The 15,594-nt window shown below is 30.4% G+C and overlaps 1 long non-coding RNA gene across 3 annotated transcripts; it reads right to left on the bottom strand.

Annotated features, from left to right (window-relative positions):
* Positions 1-403: 403 nt before the first annotated feature.
* Positions 404-2,257, bottom strand: LOC127747792 (uncharacterized). 3 transcript variants are annotated; one of them, XR_008009731.1, is made up of 4 exons: positions 1,915-2,257; positions 1,216-1,355; positions 808-1,027; positions 404-706 (listed from the first exon to the last, which is right to left on the bottom strand). It is a non-coding gene; the product is annotated as an uncharacterized LOC127747792 (long non-coding RNA). The 3 variants fall into 3 exon arrangements; XR_008009733.1 differs by having other exon boundaries at positions 808-1,013; XR_008009732.1 differs by lacking the exon at positions 1,216-1,355.
* Positions 2,258-15,594: the final 13,337 nt, after the last annotated feature.

Here is a 15,594-nt window from a genome sequence, read left to right as displayed (position 1 = left end):
TTACTTGTATACCCCTAGGGACCTAATTGAAAAGAAAAAAAGTATAAGGATCTAATTAAAAATTCAAAGAAATTATAAATATTCAATAAAAGATATTCCTATAATTCCTATTTAATGATTCTAGAATATAAAAAATATTCCTATAATCTCTTTTATTTTATCACTATCATTTTTTTCTTATTTATATACAAATTGTACCAAAAATACCTTCTCTTTATTTTTTTAACTTTCAAAATACCTTATCTTAAGAATATACAAAAAAATAATAATAGATAAAATGAAACAAAAATAATAGTAATAAGTATAATATAAAATTCAATTTTCATCACTCAAGTATTTATTATGACCAACATAATAAAAGAACTTGCATATGACATATGGTAACAAAAATAATTGATAGAATAATAACTAAAATCGCTTACAAAAACTGAGTTCTATATAATTCTTCAAACAAGAGAACCAATTTAGATGACAAAAACTCAAAAGCAAGTATATTGAAGAAATGAATTTTTCTTATGGTAACAGAACCATCAGAAAGAAATTTCTAAAGGCTGCTTACTCTAGCATAAACAGATATTCCATCTCCTTTGGATATGATCTTTGCCATTGCAACTGATGCCAAGTGACACAAAGGCCGTCGAGCACCAAAAGTGAGCAGGGAATACAATGCATCCTCACACCGTCTTTGCCACAACAAAATATTTTCCTACAAGATATGATAAATTGTAACATCAGAAAACACACTAAGATTTTTAATGAAAATGCAAATCAACAACAACAAATAATATCAAATAAATAGAACCAAACCTTAATTAAAGGTCAATTCTCAGAAGGTATGTTTTTCGTTCCAATTTTAATAGTAGCTGGTCCATTGAATAGACAGAAAATCTACATTGTAATGTCTGTGAAAGTTCTACCAAGTGCTGGCTTCACATGAACATAAAACTTTGCACTTTGCAAGTCTCCACGTTTGAGAAAATCTTTTCTAGGAACAAAATTTCTGTACAAAACCCCTGGTCCATTCAATCTGCAATAATTTAGTTTCAGCTTGTATATACAAAATGATCTAGATGCACACAACTAACGATGTTCACAACAAACTAATTCATATATCAATTCACCAATTAACAAAATTTCTGTATATAAATATTTATATTGTAAATCCTAAATCATTATATAAAAAAATTTCAGAAATTAATTCAAAAAATGGGGTACCTCCAAACATGGGGATTGCATCAAGCATAATAGGGGGATTGTATCAAAATAGCACTGAAAGCCTCTTGGTTGAACTTTAAAATGGGGATTGCATCAAACATAATAAGCTTGGGTTCAGGGTCATTAGCATGATGTTCTGGCTATCATAAACAATAAAAAATTAAAATTTAAATCACCAACAGATAAACAAGTAAAATAAACAAAACCACAACTTCGATATAAACTAAACTACTAATTAGGCAAAGAATAATATCATCAACTTGAATTATATAATATATGCAAATTATGATATATGAAATACTTCTCAACCACATACTCATCTTACAAAAGAATCAAATGAAAAGGCAGGATATACATTGTTCAATACCTATATACCAATTCTATATTTGATTGAAATTTATAGCTAAGTCACAGATTTATTCTAGGAAAAAGATGCGGTATTTGCATCATTTGATATAGAAGCTTACAAAAGAACCAAAATTATAGCTGTCTTCATTCCTTATATGCCTTAAAGAGGATTGGACCAGAACAACAATTTAAGAACCATGACTAAATAATACATAGCATAAAACTAATTTTCACAAAAATTGAACAGAATATTAAAAACTCAAATTCATGTTCACAAATCACAACTCAGAAAAAAGTTTAATAAATTAGCTCAGAAAAAAGGAGGAGGATTTAAAGAGGTAAAATTTTTACCTGTTCTATATCAATCCTAAATTCAATCTCATACATCATGCGAGATTCAACACTCCTTCTTATCCTCCTACAATTGATTCTTGTGCACATAAACATAATAAAAGTGGTACTCATCCCAAACCCAATGACCGTGACAAATTAGTACCTGAACCCATCATCTCCAATCACCAATTTTTTCTTTTTTCAAATTTTAACACAACAAGAAGAAACGCATGCCGAATGGCAGACAGGGCTTCGACAGCGAGGTGAGGCGAGTCACGCCGAGTGGCGGACAGGATCGATGGAGGAGAAATACATTTCACACTATTCTCAGAGAGTAAATTAGGAGCTGGTTAGGGTTTTCTTTTTCTTTTGGGACAAAATGTCAAGGGTATTTTGGGTATTTTAAAAAAATAGAGACATGTCTAATTAGCATATTTAATCCAAACAAGAGAATATTCATTTTTTAAACAGAATATTCTATTATCTTAAACGATATTCTCACGGTATGGACTTAATTGAAAAAAATTAACGTATAAGAACCTAATTGAAAAAAAAATATAGAAATTTAATTAAAAATTCAGTGAAATTATAGAGACTTATAGAGTAATTAAACCTAATTTAAATTTTGTACATATTTTTTCACCTCTTTTGCCTCTCTTATCGAACACAATCTTCAATTCATCAAGCCATTTTAAATTGTAAAAATGTTCTATGGATATAAAAAATCAATCATAATAAGTTTCTAGATATTGATGTATATTTTATATTATTTTTTTAGCATAATAATTAATTATAAAAATTGCCCATTTTTTTTAAAAAAAATAAACTTTTGATATATATAAAAATATTCAAATATTTCCACACAACAGTAATTAATTTTTTTAGAAATACAAAAAATCCATTACCGATATATTTTTTTAACTTATTCAATCATATTTTGATTGTAAATGTGTAAGTCTAGTTTGAATATATTATTTACGAAATTTGATTATAAATATGACTATAGGATAATTTGTATTTCTATAAAAATAGTTGATCGATCTGGCTAATTTCACATGTTCATGTAGCATTGTATTTAGATAAAAATTTTATGAAACTTTGTATAATTTTAAAATAATAAAGATGGATCTTTTTAAAAAAAATATTTTAATTATCTACATGTATAATTTTATACATAAACTAATTTATAAAAATGTTTACTCTATTTTTTTCAAGCAAAATACCCTAAAAATAAATCTTACATTGATAAAATAAAAAATTGTATAGTACTGAGGAAACTTCTAATGCAAACACAATATCTTATTACTAATAATCACTTTCACCAATAGAATTAATATAATTCAATGCTTCTTGTTTCTCCTAGTAGCTAACTATATTGGTCCCTCATCTATCACACGAAAGCAGTGATGATGATTAACCTGGTCATATATATAGTGCTAAAGAGAGATGATATTTCTATTTTATACAAAAACTGGTTGATATATATAATCATCCATCGTCCAAATCTATATATAATAAGTCTCCTTGATCAAAATGTGAATTGGAGTGAGGAAATAAATTAAAAGAGGCAAGTCCCACACTATGGTCATTCCCATATTTCTCTCATTAATGCCTATCATCCTGATACACTCTGTCAGTTCAAAAGAAAAGAAAAGAAAAGCATATACCTTATTACTAGCAAAATGGACCAACCTCTTAAAGGAAACTCAAACTGTCACACTGGCCTTCATACTTCATTTAGACTTTTGACCATATTTTCCAAGGGAAATCATTTCTTTAATTTTAACAAAAAAAAAAATTACTAGATCTGAAATCGATCAACCTATCAAAATTAGGATATATTATTCCTAAATTCAGTAAATAGTTTACTCAAATTAAAGAAATTTCACAATGTCAAAAAACTCAAATAAGTATTCTTATTAGTTATTATCTATGTCAGTCTTTATACAATATTAAAAATATATAATAAGATTAATTTTAATTATACCTTGAGACAAAATGAAAACTATATGAGGCAGTTGTGGCCTAAGGGTAGTGATGATGTCAAGTGATGGGTGAATCAGAGAATTGGCAGAACAAGCAAGCAGGTGCATGAGCTGTGTTCTATTTTAAGTTCTATCTTTATTGAAATATGCTAAAGACCATAGACCCATTTAGGAATATGACAGAATGTTTTCCATCCTTCAGTTTCTTTTTTTATATATATATATTTTCACTTTAATTGCAAGTTCTGCTATTAGGCCCCAACTACTCTGATATTTTCACTTTAATTATTATTTTTGCATATATTATTTAACAAATGTAACAGTACTTTAATATGATGTATCTCACATCTTCAATATCCTGATCATTTCATATAGTTTATCCAAGATTACTTATTTAATTTCCACCATTGTTGGTTTATTAATCAAATAGTAATTAATAATTAAGGTGGCTATTATGTACGTGGACACTAAGAAATAGGTTATTATTATTGCGTTGCATGTATACTAAATAATAATACTTATCATGGTGGCGGGAATTTGAGGAAGTGGAGAAATGTCACTTTCTATAGAGACATCACAAAAACATACTTTCTTGAATTATTATTGGATTCCCTAATTAACATATTATTATTGTTATTATTATTATTATACCACTGTGTAGCTATCTAGGCCTGCAAATTTCAATGAAATCAATTAAGTATAGCCATGATCTTTATTTTTGAATTCAAACACATCAATAACAAATAAGGTACCCTAAGTTGTTGTCATTCAACAATATCATCACAAAGAAATTTTCAAGGCTCTAGGAATTTGGAAACACTGTTCAATTAGTGTTTTTTTTATTGAATATAGTCATTATCTTTATTTTTGAATTCAAACACATCAGTAGTAACATATATAACGTGTCTTTGTTGTTGTCATTCAATAATATCTTCACAAAGAAACTTTTTAAGGCGCTATAAATTTGGAAAATCTGTTCATAATAAAGAAAGATTGGTTTGAATTGAAAAGCATATATGAAATAATGAGTGAACCGTGAAATCTTTTCAATTCCAAAAGGCAATATTATTATGGGTATGATAGAGGAGTATTGATTAACATCTGCTACATATATGAGTAATATGAACCCCCCAGCCTCACTTTAAGTAGAAAGGAACAGTAACTAGATGCAACCTATCATTGCAAATAATGGTTTTTGCTACACACAACTCAGTTACGTAATAATTGTTGAATGGAACCCATATGTATGTTACTAAGTTAAAAATCATAAATTTATGCTATGATGCAACTTTTGTTGCTTAAAACCGTTTGATCCTTGTAAGTTGGGGTTTTATGAACGGATCGGACCTAATTATAAGAATTTATTTAAGAATACATGAATTTATATATATTTTGCTTCTATAGTTCAATGAAAATTATGTAAATTTTTCTTATTAAATATGAGTATGTACGTGTATATTTAGTTAGTTTTACCATAATTTTAACGTTTAAATTCATTGGCCATAACATATTATAAAATTATTTCTTTCAAAAGTTAAGTACGTTTCTTCATGTAAGAATTTTTTTTTAATTTATGTAAATTTTTTTGTATAGGTTTTTTTATTTTTTTATTTATTTTATACTTTTTTTTTATATAACAATGGTCAAATTTTAGATTTTTTTACTATGAAAATTTTGATATTGTATGATAAAATTACTTTTCCAAAAGACTTAAATTGACAAGAGGAGGCAAAATAATTATATTTTTAATATACTAAAACACATATACACACATGAGAGCGATATTAATTAAGATGAGGAAAATTATTATTATTATCATAAAAAAGGGGACACATCAAAAAGGACCAAACTATGGGAATATAAGGGGATATTGCATTGAGAGAAGCTAATTAAGGGGGGCATAGGATTCCTAAAACTTTTTCTTTAGCACAATGCAAGAGAGCGTGCTAAGTAGAAAAGATAGGGAGAAAAAGTGTTGAGTTAGTGATGAAGTGAAAATAATACCACAACACAGTAACTTGAAAAGGTGACTCTAATAATAAATATAGAAAGCAAAAATAATATATATGGTTCCCACAAGGACGCAGGAATCCCAAGTAGACGAACCCCAACATCTACATAAAGCTAAAAATAGATAAAATATAATTGGCATGAGGCTTCAAATTCTGTTCCACACGTGGGACCTTTGTTCCCTCTTTCTCTTTCATATGGGATCAATCAAACTATATTTTTATCTTATTGCATCACAAAATCGAAATAAAGAAAAAGGGTTGTTTTAGTAGGGACGTTTCTTACATGCTATGCCAAGTTTCGTTTTGCTCTTATGCCTCATGCCATGTCCATTACCTATATAATTCACCTTCACATTTCCTTTTAACATTTTTAAATAAGACAAGCCTTAAATGTTCACATTATTTCAAAATTGGTTTAAATGGTTATGCTTTGAATATAGTTTGACCAAGCAATATAATTAGGTTAGACACTTTTAAGACTATGCATTAGGCCTTTCCTTATAAAGAAATGTTTTTATTTTATTTTATATCATTAGTTCCTCACTTTACTTATTGACTAATAATTCTTTATTATTAAATAAGATATAAAATTAAAATAAAAAATTTTATGTTCCATCTAATAATTAAAAAAAAAGTGTTTATTAATTCAATGTACAAAATGTGATTACAGATAACGTATTTCATTTTCCGTATCCTCCATTTTTGTTCAACTAGGTAGAACACTGTTAATATAGAAAAGGAACCATGTGACATAACAAGGTAGTTCATATACTTTATAATAATAGTACTTTGGGAGTTTGGGTAGTCATAGAGAATCAATTAAATCGTCACTGAGGTGAATATGCATATATAATTTAATTTATAAAGGGTTTTTTTTTTTTGGTAAATCATATATAAAAAGTAGTTTAAACGTTTGTACTCTCTGATGGCTATCTCTCTTTTTTGTTTTCATTTTATTTTATTTCTATTATCTTGTTGATGTGTTGTCTAAAGATCAAACTTTATATGTAGGGTAAAACACTCCTTCTTTTTCAGTCTTCTTTTTGGACCTTCTTGTCCTCTTTTTTGGTTAAGTCCAACTTATTGATTAAGCTAAAAGTGCATGATGAAGGAGCGTTAAGCAAATCTTAAAACAGCTTCTTTTATTTGAAAGAAAAAAGTGTTAAGGGATTATGTGGTAAATAGAATAGCCTATCATGTGTGTCAAAAAAGAAAGCACAAACAACAAGACAAATTAATGCGTACTTAGGCTAAAAAATTTAACAAGAGTTCACATAGTATCCTCATTGAAAAGGTAGTTTACCAAATAAAGTTGTCGCCGGACACATTTACTTTTTCTCATGTGAGAGAATGTAACAAAGGATCACGTAATTAACATGCTTAAGAAACTAAGATAGATCATATCATTAAACAAATAAACTATCTCATCTATCGATCCGTTATATAGATATAATTTTTCGAAAAAGTTTGTTAATCAAAAGAAATTAGCCAAAATCAAATAATTTCAGTATAAGATTAATAAAAAGTCAAAGAAAACTTATATAAAAAATTTACATAAACTTAAAAAAAACCTCTTACCTAAAAAATGTGTCGAAATTTAATTATTTATATGTCTCCTTCTATTAACTTAAGTTTTTAACTGAAATAGTTTCATTACAGAATTACAAAACATGTGTTTAAGAAACTAAATAGCTTAATTAATATGTTATATATACTAAAATAAAATAATCATGCTTAATTTACTTCATGTAAACTAAAGCTGGTTCAAAAACCACTTTTAATTTAATTTTTCTTGATACCTAATATCGTCATCCACCTTTGCTAGCTTTATTTTTTGTTTTTCTCGCTTTTCCACAAGCCTTTTGGTTTTGTTGTATTCTCGTTTCTCAGAAAAATGAAGAAAGAGAATGATTGCTTAGCCATTTGTGTGAAGAATATTGTGATCTTGTTCTTAAATTACAACACTTTTCCAATTGCAAAACGGCTAAGGAAAAATACAACAACAATAATAATAATAAGGGACCTGCATTTGGACACAGTGAAAACAAATATGGCCAAAGAAAAGCAAAACTTTAGGTTCCCATAAAACATATTGCTATATCACAAGTTCAAAGATGCTAGTCACTTTAGTATTTTTTTTAAATTATTTATTTTTTTGGTTGCACTATTTCAGATTGATGACAATACACATAGGCCATATATTTATAAGTGATAGAAAGCAAGCAAGGCCATATAGAAAAACTGAAAGGTACAATTTAGATTAACCAAATCTATTATATAAACAAAAGGGACCCTTTTCTATATATGACCTATCATAGACACAAATAAGTGTAATTGATGAGGCTAGTGAATAAAACCAAAGAACAAAGAGGGTATAGTTCTGGTAAAACTAAAGTAAAGTAAATTAGTGCCAAATGTCTATGCAATTTGACATCAGATCAAAACATGAATCAAGTTATCATAAACTCATTGAATATTTAGTAGCTAATGATTCCCAATTCTACCCTCTTTTTTATTTTGTTTTATTTTACTTTTTTTTTTGTTAAGAACTCTACTAAATAAAAAAGGACCCACGTGTTTTAATTTATGTCTTATTCTATAATTACTTGATTAATTATCATAATTTTCTTTCCGAATTTTGGCAAAAGAAATTTTAAGGGTCCACACAATGGAAACACTTGTCATAATGTAACTGAGTGGGTGGCAAATAGGTTTGGCATTATTATGAAGGGGCTTATATGAAAAGAAGATGCATATAATAAGACCCTCCCCTATCAATCAAATACCAATCTCTTTGGGAACTTGGGCCACTCTACCAAGTTCTTAGTCTTAATTTGGCATCATAATAATTTGATTTAATCAATTAATTTTGGATATACTAATAAGATCATCAATTTGGCAAGTTTTGTTAATTTGTCTAAGTTGGTGGCATCACAAAACTAGCTAGATCATTTTTCTATACCTTGGCTTCAATACTGACCATTTGTGTGCGTGTGACTTTTTTGGCACTGGAAAAAATTAAATAATTAGTATAACTTTATGCTCAATTTGTATATATTAATAATAATAATTAGTGTTGGACTCATCATTAGAATTATAACAATAACAATAAAAGACTAATAACAACAACTTAATGTGTCAACTAATTAATTCTGGCAAACATCTAAAACATTCAAGACCAAAAAAAGGGTTTGAAATGTTCATAGATAGATAAGGCATTAATGATAGTGAAAGAAACCTAAAACATCAAGCATCATTAAATGGGTCCTTAATAATCTTTTAATTAGCAAGAAAAAGCCAGTGAAATTATACCAATTTCCCCACTTAGTTTATAATTATGTTAATTTTACAATTTATATATTACATTGTGGATGGAGGGGTATAGAGAGAAATGTCAATTTAAATAGACTAGTGACAAGAAATAATCCACCCTCTAATTAAAGTCTACCCTAGCTGGCCATGGTATTTGAAAGGTTTTGTAAGTGTCAATTTTTGCAAGGGACCCTTAATATATATGCCATAGGAAATGCAATTGTGACAAACTTTAATGTACATGCCATGGCCATGACTATTATGATTCTCACAAAAACAATATTTGGTGGGAGCTCAGAGATATCTCAGATAATGCCATTTCCGCTCCTAAAGTGCTCATTACAATTGTCCACAAACATTGACCCCTTTCATTCTTTTAGTTTTTATATATTTATATTTATATATGCAATACTATGTGAAACTAATTTGGTCCATCTCATTGAAATTATTCTATTGTACACATGGGGCTTAGTATTTAATTTGTTTTATGTGGGCTATAATTAAGGTTCACGTCAAATGAAATTATGTATAAGTAATCAAATCAAATCAAAATTCAAATACAAAGTAATATAATGGGTCCTATAATGTTAACGCCGCGTGGGATTTTTGTCAAAGATTAAGATGAATATCAACGCGTTTTAAGAGAAACTTTATGATTTATCTATCTATAATATGATCCACTATCACAAAGGATAAGAAATAGAATTGATAAAGAAGAGGCTATAGCGAGCTAGCACTATTACACTAATAGGGTACGGTCAACCCAAGATAAGAGGGGAGATTATCAAGGAATACTAAAATGCTATCTTCATTCATCAATCATAATATTAATAGACGAAAAAATCACAAAATTCATGGCATAATGGGAGGGAGGGTTTTTAATACCCTTTTTGAAAACATGCATCACACAGCGTAGTTCCATAATTCATAATACCATATATAATAAACAAATATTTAGGAAGTAATAGAAATTAGTTCAAATGAGTCTAAAATTATTTTATTTTATATTTATTAATTATTATTTTAATAAATAAATAATGCTATATGTAATAAGTATATAATTATAGATTTTATATGTATAAAATTATGAATATTAAATTAAATAAAATAATTTTATATTAATTGCTTCCGAGCATCAGTCATATGTTTGACTTTTTATGCACTATATTGTCCATAGTTAATTAAAACCTATTAAAAGCTATAAATCACATTAAAATAATTTTCATGTTCTTTGTTAATAAATAGAAATATAAAAAAAGTGAGAAACTAAATTATGGTGAGCGGTTATTATTATAGTTATAACTATTTAGCATAATTTGATGGTTTTTGAATTTTTAGTGATTGATAATGTAAATTTTTTGTTTATATTAACTATGTATACAAATTAGTTTTTTTAAATAAATTAGAAAAATGGAAATAAAGATGGTGATGCATAATGAGCAAAGCTTTTCTATATATGTCATCTTGCTCTTTGATGGCTGCTTGTGGGACAAATATCACCGACCCTCTCGGTGTTTTAATTTCCATTCCTATGACCAATAACCTTTTGCACCACCTAATATCTATTTTCTTTTTTATTTCTTTATTTTTTATTTTATTTTACTTGCTTGAATTTCAGATTCCTCTATCGTAAAAGCGTCTATCCCTAAATGTCATTCACATTCTCATCATTTAAAAAGTTACAACCTCCATAGTATACGGTTATTATTCTATGCACTTTTTCATAGTATTTCACCTCTTTCCTTTGAATGTCAATCACTATTCTTACGTGGGACGGTGCAAGATTAAGATAAAAGTATCTTACAATCCCTCCATAATCACACGGAGTTTGGTTTTTATTCGAAGTGATGATAAACCATGATTTTGAATAGTGTTAAGTTTAAGCTAAGACACGACATTCTTCTGAAGATATATTAATAACCCTAATTATCCTCTTGCAATAGAGCAAGGATCATTATGTTTGGGGTTCATCTATAGAAAAGTAAATTAGGTAGTTTGTATTTAAAATACAGTGTTTAAACCAAAAGGCACTTATAAGTGACACTCAATTCTTTTTATTTTATAAGATTTTATGAAAATGGTTTAAAGAACTCTAAACAAAAGCATGAAACAATAGGGTTCTTACAGAGAAGTAATGTAAAATAGAAAAAGCTTGTGTAGCTAGAAAAACCAGAAAAACTCCAATTCTATTTTGACTCATGAGTTCTATTTTGACTAGTGTATTTTATTTGCTCTCTGATGTGAAGGTTCAAACTCTATATATATAACCAGCACAATTTTAGGCTATTTATCCTTGCTAAGTTACTTCACTTTTATCTATATTCTCTACACTCCCTTAAACTAAGGGGAGAGCTTGGAGAACCCTTAGTTTAGATATTAAAGAATTAAAATTGGCATTTTCTAGGGGTTTAGTGAAAACATCTGTAATTTAAACATGCGAAAGAATGTGAATGATGTGAGTTAAGCCGTTCATGACTCTATTTCTAACATAATGCAAGTCAACTTCAAAGTGTTTATTTCTGCTATAAAGAATTGGATTTTGAGACAACAAAACAACTCCAAAATTATCAAAAAACAAAGTAGGTGGGATAGAGCTGTGAATATGGATTTCTTCGAACAATTTCTAAATCCAAATGATTTTTGGTGCTGCTTTGGCTAAACTTTTATATTCAGCTTTTGTGGAGAACCGACTCACGGTTTGCTGCTTCTTGCTACTCCAAACTATGGGATTAGAGCCTAAATAAATGCAATATACATGGTGGACCTCCTATTATCCAAATTAGCTGCCCAATTGGCATCTGTAAATGCAAAAATTCGATAATCAGTAAGCTTAGAAAAGTGCAAACCATGAATAACTTTACTTAATAGATATCTGAGAATATGTTTGACGGCAGTCCAGTAATGCTGCAGTAGATTATGCATGAATTGGCCACTCTATTCACAACATAAGCAATATCTGGGTGAGTCAATGTAGCATATTGAAGACCACCAACAATAGACCTATATAATATTGGATTGTCAAAGAGATCTGTGCCATTGACTATAAGCTTAAAAGATGGAAGCATCGGAAAAAGGATAGAATTAGAGTTATCCATAGGAACTTTTTTGAATAAGTTACATATGTATTTAGTTTGTGAGATATGAAGATCACCAGAATCTGTAAAATGAAACTCTAGACCAAATAAGTAATGTAAGTTACCCAAGTCTTTTAAAGAAAAATAAAAATTTAGTGTAACAATAAGATCTTCACTTTCAATGTTATTATTACTTGTGATGACAATGTCATCCATATAAGCGAGTGGATAAATGATTGATTAAGAATTAATTTTGACAAAAAAACAACAATTAGTCTTAATGTTAGTGAAGTCAAGTTCAAATAATGTAGACTTAAGTTCTAAAAACCAAGCTCTTGGAGCTTGTTTTAGGCCATAAATGGCCTTATCAAGTTTACAAACCATGCCTTGAGTATTTGTATAGAATTCTAGTGGGGGAGACATGAAGACATTTTCAGTACTAAGGAAACATTATTGAAGTCAAACTAGCGCAAGCACCCATCGTTAGAAATAGCTATAGAAAGAATAATGTGAATTGTAGTTGGGCGAATGATAGGGTTGTACAACAAGCCTGGTCTTATATTTCTAGATAAAATTATCAAGACCTTGTTTGATTGTATACATTCACTTGCAGCTAATAATAGGTGCATTAGGTGGTAGATGAACAAAATGTTAGGTCTTATTGACTAATAATGCATTATGTTCTTCCTGCATGGCTTGAAGCCAATGAGGAGATTGCATAGCCTAAGAAATTATTCTAGGAGAATTTTAAACAAGATCAAGACTGGTTGAGGATGAAAGAAGAACAGATGGCTTGTTAGAACCAGATTTAGATATAGTTATCCTCAGATGATTATTTGTAGAGGGTAGGGGTTGGTGGATGCAAAACTATTTCAATACCTGAGATGGGAATAGTGTTAGGAGGACGACGGGGAGGTAAATCTAGAGATTCTATATTAGGAGAATGATATGAGGAAGGGATAAGATCTTGTTGGTCAATGTGATAATCAACCTGAGTAGTGGAGGAGGGCATTTTATGAGAAGATTGAACATTAGTAATGATATTCAGAGGATCATTAGGATGAATAATGGCTAAATATTTAGGATCAACATGTGATGATGATGAAATGATAAGAAATTGATTGGGGATTAGGGTTTTATCACAATAAATAGGAATATTTAGTAAAGGGCATACCCAAAAGAACACAGCGGAAACATAAAAAGATAGATAAGTGGGGTTTTTCTTACTAGACCTCTAAGAAACCTGTTCTTAGTAACCTAGGTCACCAGAAAGAGCTCCCTACTTGACCTTCAAAGAACCTGTCCTTGACAACCTAGATCAGAGGGATGAAAACTAAACAGAACCACCACGTAGATCACCTTAGTGTTGGATCCTTCAATTTTCTTCATGCAACAAGTAAAGCAAATCACTCACCTCACTTAAGCATACAATAAAAACGTGCTAAAAGCAACGGAAACTTTATTCATCAAAAGTTGTGTAAATAGTAAAAATCTTCTAACAAACTCTAACCGCAAAATAAACTAAAACAGAGGCCTAAATTTTCAAAATTTAATGATAAATTATGGTTCCCAATGAATTTGAAAAGCATTATTGGACTTCTTGCTATCCTGACTTAGCCCAATGGGTCATGCCCATTCTTCCTTGTCTAGAACTTGATGAAACTCCTTATGCATAAGTGCTGCCAAGTTTCCAAAGCTCTCCTTGAGTTCTTTTGCACGTGTTCTAGTGATGGGACTCTCTGGAAGTGTGAAATTTTTATTCTGCCCTTTTACCTTAGAATGCCCCTGTTGTCTTTCTTAGCATGTATCATTCCCTCTTTTCTCAAAAAGATTCATCCTCGAATCTGTGTCCATATCAAAAGGAGAGTGACAATGGCCAAATTGCATATGTTAGGAATTTTCCACAAATTAGAGTTGGCGTTGTAAGCATAGTCCTAACCCGACAATCGACCACTGGTGCACGAAATTGTGATCATCAATGGTGCCATCAACATGGTACGCTCAATTGCAATCTCAACTCTTTATCACAACTTCGCACAACTAACCAGCAAGTGCACTGGGTCGTCCAAGTAATAAACCTTACGCGAGTAAGGGTCGATCCCACGGAGATTATTGGTATGAAACAAGCTATGGTCATCTTGTAAATCTCAATCAGGCAGATTCAAATGGTTATGGAGGATTAATGATTAAAAGATAAATAAAACATAAAATAAAGATAGAGATACTTATGTAATTCATTGGTGAGAATTTTAGATAAGTGTATGGAGATGCTTTGTCCCTTCCGTCTCTCTGCTTTCCTACTGTCTTCATCAAATCCTTCTTACTCCTTTTCATGGCAAGCTGTATGTTGGGCATCACCGTTGTCAGTGGCTACAGTCCTGTCCTCTCAGTGAAAATGTTCAATGCGCTCTGTCACAGCACGGCTATTCATCTGTCGGTTCTCGATCATGTCGAAATAGAATCCAGTGATTTTTTTGCATCTGTCACTAACGCCCCACAATCGCGAGTTTGAAGCTCGTCACAGTCATTCAATACCTGAATCCTACTTAGAATACCACAGATAAGGTTTAGACCTTCCGGATTCTCAAGAATGGCCGCCAATGGATTCTAGCTTATACCACGAAGATTCTGATTAAGGAATCCAAGATATATCCACTCAAGCCTTGTGTGCATGTAGAACGGAAGTGGTTGTCAGGCACACGTTCATAAGTGAGAATGATGATGAGCGTCACATAATCATCACATTCATCAAGTTCTTGAGTGCGAATGAATATCTTAGAACAAGAATAAGCTGAATTGAATGGAAAATAGTAGTAATTACATTGATACTCGAGGTACAGCAGAGCTCCACACCTTAATCTATGGTGTGTAGAAACTCTACCGTTGAAAATACATAAGAACAAGGTCTAGGCATGGCCGAGAGGCCAGCCCCCATGATCTAAGAACTAGGCGTCCAAAGATGAAAATACAATAGCAAAAGGTCCTATTTATAGAGAACTAGTAGCTTAGGGTCTACAAAAATGAGTAAATGACGTAAAAATCCACTTCCGAGCCCACTTGGGGTGTGCTTGGGCTGAGCATTGAAGCTTTCATGCGTCGAGACTTTTCTTGGAGTTAAACGCCAGCTTTTGTGCCAGTTTGGGCGTTTAACTCCCACTTTTGTGCCAGTTCCGGCGTTTAACGCCGGGAATTCTGAAGCTGACTTGGAAGGCCTGTTTGGGCCATCAAATCTCGGGCAAAGTCTGGACTATTATATATTGCTGGAAAGCCCTGGATGTTTACTTTCCAACGCAATTGAGAGCGCGCCAATTAGGA

The sequence above is a fragment of the Arachis duranensis genome, chromosome 5 (genome assembly GCF_000817695.3).
Source record: "Arachis duranensis cultivar V14167 chromosome 5, aradu.V14167.gnm2.J7QH, whole genome shotgun sequence".
NCBI lineage: Eukaryota > Viridiplantae > Streptophyta > Magnoliopsida > Fabales > Fabaceae > Arachis > Arachis duranensis.
This window is presented reverse-complemented; position numbering and strand designations above follow the sequence as displayed.